Source organism: Artemia sp. Qi Xiang Cuo, chromosome 11 (genome assembly GCF_049724085.1).
Source record: "Artemia sp. Qi Xiang Cuo chromosome 11, ASM4972408v1, whole genome shotgun sequence".
Taxonomy (NCBI): Eukaryota; Metazoa; Arthropoda; class Branchiopoda; order Anostraca; family Artemiidae; genus Artemia; species Artemia sp. Qi Xiang Cuo.
In genome coordinates, this window is record NC_142804.1 from 20,740,550 (window position 1) to 20,748,014 (window position 7,465).

At 36.8% G+C, this 7,465-nt stretch overlaps 1 protein-coding gene across 1 annotated transcript in view; it reads left to right on the forward strand.

Annotated features, from left to right (window-relative positions):
* LOC148946747 (uncharacterized) overlaps positions 1-7,465 on the forward strand; it is a 535,196-nt gene that overhangs the window by 191,635 nt on the left and 336,096 nt on the right. The window lies entirely within an intron of this gene.

Genomic DNA, 7,465 nt, shown 5'->3' on the forward strand with positions numbered 1-7,465 from the left:
GTTGTCTGAAACCTATGATTTGGGATATGTAAATTACTATTTCGGGCTTTTCTAAGCTAGATTTCTTAGTCTTTCATTGGTGTGTGTTGTCTGAAACCTATGATTTGGGATGGATGGATTGCTACTATTGACTTTTCTGAGATGGATTTCTTAGCCTTTCATAGGTGTTTGTTGTCTGAAACCTATAGTTTGGGATGACTAGTTTGCTATTTTTGACTTTTCTGAGCTAGATTTCCTAGCCTTTCATAGGTGTGTCCTTTCAGAAAATTATGATTTGGGATATGTAAATTACTATTTCGGGCTTTTCGGAGTTGGATTTCTTAGTCTTTCATAGGTATGTGTTGTCTGAAACCTATGATTTGGGATGTGTGGGTTGCTATTTTTTTACTTTTCCGAGCTGGATTTCTTAGCCGTTCATAGGTGAGTGCTGTCTGAAACTTATGATTTGGGATGGTTAATTTGCTATTTCAGGCTTTTATTAGCTAGTTTTCATAGCCATTCATAGGTGTGTGTTGTCAGAAAATTATGATTTGGGATGTTTAGTTTGCTATTTGATCTTTTTAGAGCTAGGATTATTGGTCCAACATTGGTCTTTTTTGTCTGAAACCAATAGTTTGGAATGAGCATTTTGCTATTTCAGGCTTTTCTGAGCTAGATTTCTTAGCCGTTTATAGGTGTGTGTTGTCTGAAACTTATGATTTGGGATATGTAAATTACGTTTTGGTTTCACATCCATGAAAGTGAGAAAGTTCCTGTTTTTTCATTCTCACTGACAAAAACCATAAAACAGACAAAATTCCTGGTTTTTCAAGTGAGAAAAATTCTGTTTTTTCATTCTCAGTGAGAAAACCATAAACCACGTGGTTCTATGCCCATATATGGTGTTAAAAAAAAGTTATAGGTGGCAGCAGGGGTGAGGGACACGACTCAATAAGGCCCTTCTACTCACACCAATAATAATTGACCAAATTGACAAATATATTTACAAAAAAAAAATGAAAAACATAAATAAAACAAGGATTGAGGGTGCCAGAAAAATCTTGGCCCCCCCAGATCTGCCAGTGGCTGCAACGATAGCTATAACCTTGTAAAGAACGAACTACGGTCAATGGCAAAAAAAAAGAATTAAAAAGTACTTTTTGAAGGAGACTTTTAAGTGAAAGAAAAATCGCCATTAGAGGCTGATTGAGGAATGGTAACTATGATTTCGATTAATCTATCAAGATTAATGATTACCATCTGGTAAAAGTTTATTGCGATAACAAATTTATGGGAATTTCAAAAAATATTCAGAGGCCCTTCAAAATGGGGTAAGGTCAGAAGGAAAAGTGTACAATTCGAACTGGCATCGTGGTAGACCTCACACAGGTCAGTTACATCTTCCCACCTTGAGTAACAAGGAAAATCACGTAATATTTTTAATAATAAAAAAGGATTTTATTGATATCTGAATTAAGCTGAATAATTTAATAATTTAAAACTTGGACGGTTTGTCTTTCCAAAAGACGTTTTTGTATGTAAGTCAATTGACAAATAATTTGAAGTATTTAATCTGGAATAATTTTAATTGTAGGTATCTTGAACATGGTAGCACTAGCTAGGTTCGGTACATCAGCTACAGTGTCAGCCATAATACATTCGTTTTCAGCATTGACAGGGCAAAAAAGAAACAAGAATTAGAAACCTTATTCCAAACTTTTGTCACAATTGCAATTGCAATAGAAAAAAAGAAACAACGGCAGCTGCATGTCATTCGGCTGTTTTTTTTTTTTTTTTTTTTTTTTTTTTTTTAACACTGACCGTAAGACACATACGTAATTAGATGCCAGATGTACTTTCACCTAATAGAGGCTTACAATGGATATTTTAATATTTTAAAATTACCCGAAAATAGCTTGCAATCTTCGCTTTTACAATCTAAAACATTACATTGTTGGCCAAGCTGTTTTTTTCTTCTTCAACAAAGTACCTTCCCTTAAATTGGTGAATGTTTTCCGTTTTCCTTGATTTTGCTGCCAAGTATGATAAATAAATATCTCAGAATCTAAATCTTATACCAAGAAACTGTATTTTCAACGATAATCTGCAACATAGGGATTAGATAAATTTATCACAAACTGGAATTATAACTGTTATAACAAGAAGAAACCTACAAGTAGACATAAAGTGTAGGAACAGTAGAATGCTGCAGCTATCACACTTAAATAGCCAATTAAGTACAAAAAAAATTGAATAAATTGACTTCAACTGAGGCCAAATAACCTTGCGTCGTTTTAGTTCCAGCTGTACCCGAGCAATAAGATTTATAACTATTTTCCTTTTGGTATTACGTGTCAGAATTCATGCGCAAAGTTTCACCAGTGTTTCTATGTCAAACCCTGAAAAACTAGATAAAGGTACTAATTCGGTAAACTTGATATAGTTTTATCGTTCATACGTATACAAATAATCATTTAATAAATATGTTTTTTGAGATTACATAAACCCTGAATTGACGAATATATCCTTGGTTGAAAGGTTGGAGTTGTTCTGAGGCTGTGCAAAGGTTCGGGGTTTTCGCTACGCAAAAAACTCGGTCTCTATTCACGAAATGGGAATTCTCCTTATCGAGTTTACTTAACCACAGCCATGACTGGAAACGGCGCATCAGGGTGACCTTAAGGAGTGGAACCCCTATAGGCTTTTTGGGATGAAAATCTCTTTTTAGCTAAGTTAATTATTAATACCGGCCTCCTCATAGTAGTAAAATACTTTGAGGTATGAATACATAATAGGTCAGAGGTAACCGGCTTCAGATTTCTTGTGGAAGATTTTGACTCTTGTTGATAAAAAAAAGATAATTTCCTAGAAACCTTTCCTAAGAAACCTAGCTCAGAAAGGTCGAAAATAGCAAACTACGCATCCCAAATCATAGGTTTCAGACACCACACACCTATGAAAGACTAAGAAATCCAACTCAGAAAAGCCCGAAATAGTAATTTACATATCCCAAATCATAAGTTTCAGACAGCATTCACCTACGAAATACTAAGAGACCTTAGCTCAGAAAAGTCTGAAATAGCCAACTACTCATCCCAAACTCGAAGTTTCAGACAACAAACACCTATGAGTGACTAAGAATCCTAGCTCTGAAAAGTTCAAAAGCAAACTATACCTCCCAAATCATAATTTTCTGAAAAGACACACCTATGAAAGGCTAAGAAATCTAGCTCAGAAAAGTCAAAAATAGCAAATTAGCCATCCCAAATCATAGGTTTCAGTAAACACACACCTACGAATGGCTAAGAAATCCAGCTCAGAAAAGTAAAAAAATAGCAACCCACACACCCCAAATCATAGGTTTCAGACACCACACACCTATGAAAGACTAAGAAATCCGGTTATGAAAAGTCGGAAATAGAAAATTACATATCCCAAATCATAGGTTTCAGACAACACTCACCTATGAACGGCTAAGAAACCTAGCTCAGAAAAGTCAAAAATGGCAAACTAGTCATCCCAAACTATAGGTTTCAGACAACAAATACCTATGAAAGGCTAAGAAATCCAGCTCAGAAAAGTCAAAAGTAGCAATCCACTCATCCCAAATCATAGGTTTCAGACAACACACACCAACGAAAGTCTAAGAAATCTAGCTCAGAAAAGTCAAAAATAGCAAACTACATATCCCAAATCATAGATTTCAGTCAACACACACCAACGAAAGACTAAGAAACCTAGCTCAGAAAAGTCAAAATAGCAAACTACTCATCCCAAACTATTGGTTTCAGACAACATTCACCTACGAAATACTAGAAAACCTTAGCTCAGAAAAGCCTGAAATAGCAAGCTACACATCCCAAATCATAATTTTGTGACAACACATACCTATGAAAGGCTAAGAAACCTAGCTCAGAAAAGTCGAAATTAGCAAACTACACATCCCAAATCATAGGTTTCAGACACCACACACCTATGAAAGACTTAGAAATCCAACTCATAAAAGCCCGAAATAGTAATTTACATATACCAAATCATAAGTTTCAGACAGCATTCACCTACGAAATACTAAGAAACCTTAGCTCAGAAAAGTCTGAAATATCAAACTACTCATCCCAAACTCGAAGTTTCAGACAACAAACACCTATGAGTGACTAAGAAACCTAGGTCTGAAAAGTCCCAAAAGCATACTACACCTCTCAAATCATAATTTTCTGAAAGGACACACCTATGATAGGCTAAGAAATCTAGCTCAGAAAAGTCAAAAATAGCAAATTAACCATCCCAAATCATAGGTTTCAGTCAACACACACCTACGAATGGCTAAGAAATCCAGCTCAGAAAAGTCAAAAAATAGCAACCCGCACATCCCAAATCATAGGTTTCAGACACCACACACCTACGAAAGACTAAGAAATCCGGTTATGAAAAGTCAGAAATAGCAAATTACATATCCCAAATCATTGGTTTCAGACAACACTCACCTATGAACGGCTAAGAAACCTAGCTCAGAAAAGTCAAAAATAGCAAACTAGTCATCCCAAACTATAGGTTTCAGACAACAAACACCTATGAAAGTCTACGAAAACCAGCTCAGAAAAGTCAACAGAAGCACACCACCAATAACAAAACCAAGTTTACATAGACAACACACCTATGAAGGACCCAGAAATCAAGCTCAGACAAGTCAAAAATAGCAAACTATATATCCCAAATCATAGGTTTCAGTCAACACACACCAACGCAAGACTAAGAAACCTAGCTCAGAAAAGTCAAAAATAGCAAACTACTCATCCCAAACTATTGGTTTCAGACAACAATCACCTATGAAATACAAGGAAACCTTAGCTCAGAAAAGACTGAAATAGCAAACTAAACATCCCAAATCATAATTTTCTGACAACACATACCTATAAAAGGCTAAGAAACCTAGCTCAGAAAAGTCGAAATTAGCAAACTACACATCCCAAATCATAGGTTTCAGACACCACACACCTATGAAAGGCTAATAAATCAAACTCAGAAAAGCACGAAATATTAATTTACATATCAAAAATAATATTTTTCAGACAGTATTCACCTAAGAAATACTAAGAAACCTTAGCTCAGAAAAGTCTGAAATAGCCAACTACTCATCCCAAACTCGAAGTTTCAGACAACAAACACCTATGAGTGACTAAGAATCCTAGCTCTGAAAAGTCCAAAAGCAAACTACACCTCTCAAATCATAATGTTCTGACAACACATACCTATGAAAGGCTAAGAAACCTAGCTCAGAAAAGTCAAAAATAGCAAATTACCCATCCCAAATCATAGGTTTCAGTCAACACACACCTACGAAAGACTAAGAACTCCAACTCAAAAAAGTCAAAAATAGCAACCCCCGCATCCCGAATCATATGTTTCAGACACCACACACCTACGAAAGACTAAGAAATCTGGTTATGAAAAGTCGGAAATAACAAATCCCAAAACATAGGTTTCAGACAACAATCACCTATGGACGGCTAAGAAACCTAGCTTAGAAAAGTCAAAAAAACCAAACTACACAACCCAAAATATCGGTTTTAGTCATCACACACCAATGAAAGCCTAAGAAATCCAGCTCAGAAAAGTCAAAAGTAGCAATCCACCCACCCCAAATCATAGGTTTCAGACAACACACACCTATGAAAGACTAAGAAATCCAGCTCAGAAAAGTCAAAAATAGCAAACTACATATCCCAAATCATCGGTTTCAGTCAACACACACCAATGAAAGGCTAAGAAACCTAGCTCATAAAAGCCTGAAATAGCAAACTACTCATCCCAAACTATTGGTTTCAGACAACATTCACCTAGGAAATACTAGGAAACCTTAGCTCAGAAAAGCCTGAAGTAGCAAACTACACATCCCAAATCATAGGTTTCAGACAACACACATCAACGAAAGACGGGGGCTCGGGGAGAGTCTTTGGGGACCGGGTGAGGGCCTCTGGGCTCCGGGGGGCCCTGTGGGAGTCCGGGGGCCCTGTGAGGACCGGGGGAGGGCCTTTGGGGGTCTGAGGAGGGCCTTTGGGGGTCTGGGGGACCCTTGAGGGCTGGGTGGTCCTTTGGGAGCCCGGGGGACCTTTGAGGACCGGGGGCTTCCTTCGGGGTTGGGGTAGTGGATCGGAACCCTTTGGGGTTGGGTTAGAGGACCTCACAACACTGTTCAAATGAAACTTGTGTATTATAACGACCACAGAGTTTCACCCTCAAATCCTCTTCCAAAATCTTTTCAAAAATCTTTCGCCGAAATAATTCCATAACCTGTCAAAAACAGTTTCGCCAAAATTATCCCTAAACGTAATTCAGCGTGTTCCTTTTGTTTTTGGCATCTCTGCGCTAATGCATTTCAAATTAATAAGAAACCTGATTCCCGCGCTAAAACAATTCATTACTAAGATGTTTCATGGAGAATTGTTTCCATTGCGTTTGGTTATTAATATCCTTTGGAGTTCGACCAAAAGAGTTGTTTCCGAGGCAAAGACATTAATGACTTGGATCTATTCCTGCAGCAGTACCTGTCAGACATTACTAAACTTTGCCCGGAAACAATTTGATTAATGACTGACAGCAAAGTGAAAAAAATACTGTTTTTCCATTCTCACTGACAAAAACCATGAAACATACATAAATTGCTATTGACATCCATGAAATTGAGAAAGTTCCTGTTTTTTCATTTTCACTGACAAGAACCATAAAACAGACAAAATTCCTGTTTTTTCAAGTGATAAAATTCCTTTATTTTCATTCTCAGTGAGTAAACCATAAACCACGTGGTTCTATGCCCATATATGGTGTTAAAAAAAGTTATAGGTGGCAGCAGGGGTGAGGGACACGACTCAATAAGACCCTTCTACTGGTGCGCTTCTCACATTGCCCCCCCCCCCGAGGTTTTGCTTATTGACGTCCTTGTTACTTTGCCCCTTTCGTAAGATTTTGCTCTAGACCCGCGCCTGGTTGCAACCATGATTATTAATTTTAGCTTGCACCAATAGGATTTGATGGGTCAAATGCCACGTAAAGGAGCACCACACAACAATAGCCAAGAAAACCAACAAAGCATATACATTACCGTTTAAAGGTGATAAAAGACTAGTTTAGCTGTAAATTAATTTTATTCATAATCTTTTGACACATTAAAACAATCAACTAAAGGGTTCAAAATACAAAATAGAGTCAAAATTATATAGCTCAGATAAAATCTTAAATGTCCATAACATTTCCGGAGACAATCAGAAATACAACCATAGATAACAAATAATGCGAGGATGAAATTAATAAACAAGAAACTCCAAAGATGAACACAAATAAAACTGCAACACGTAACCCACTATTATTTATCTACTTCAGAAAATTTCTCATTATTCATTTTGCTTTATCCAATTTTCTTAAGCCGCACTAACATCTAACATATACGTCGACAATGTTATTTCTATTAACTATTTCCGTCAACAGATGT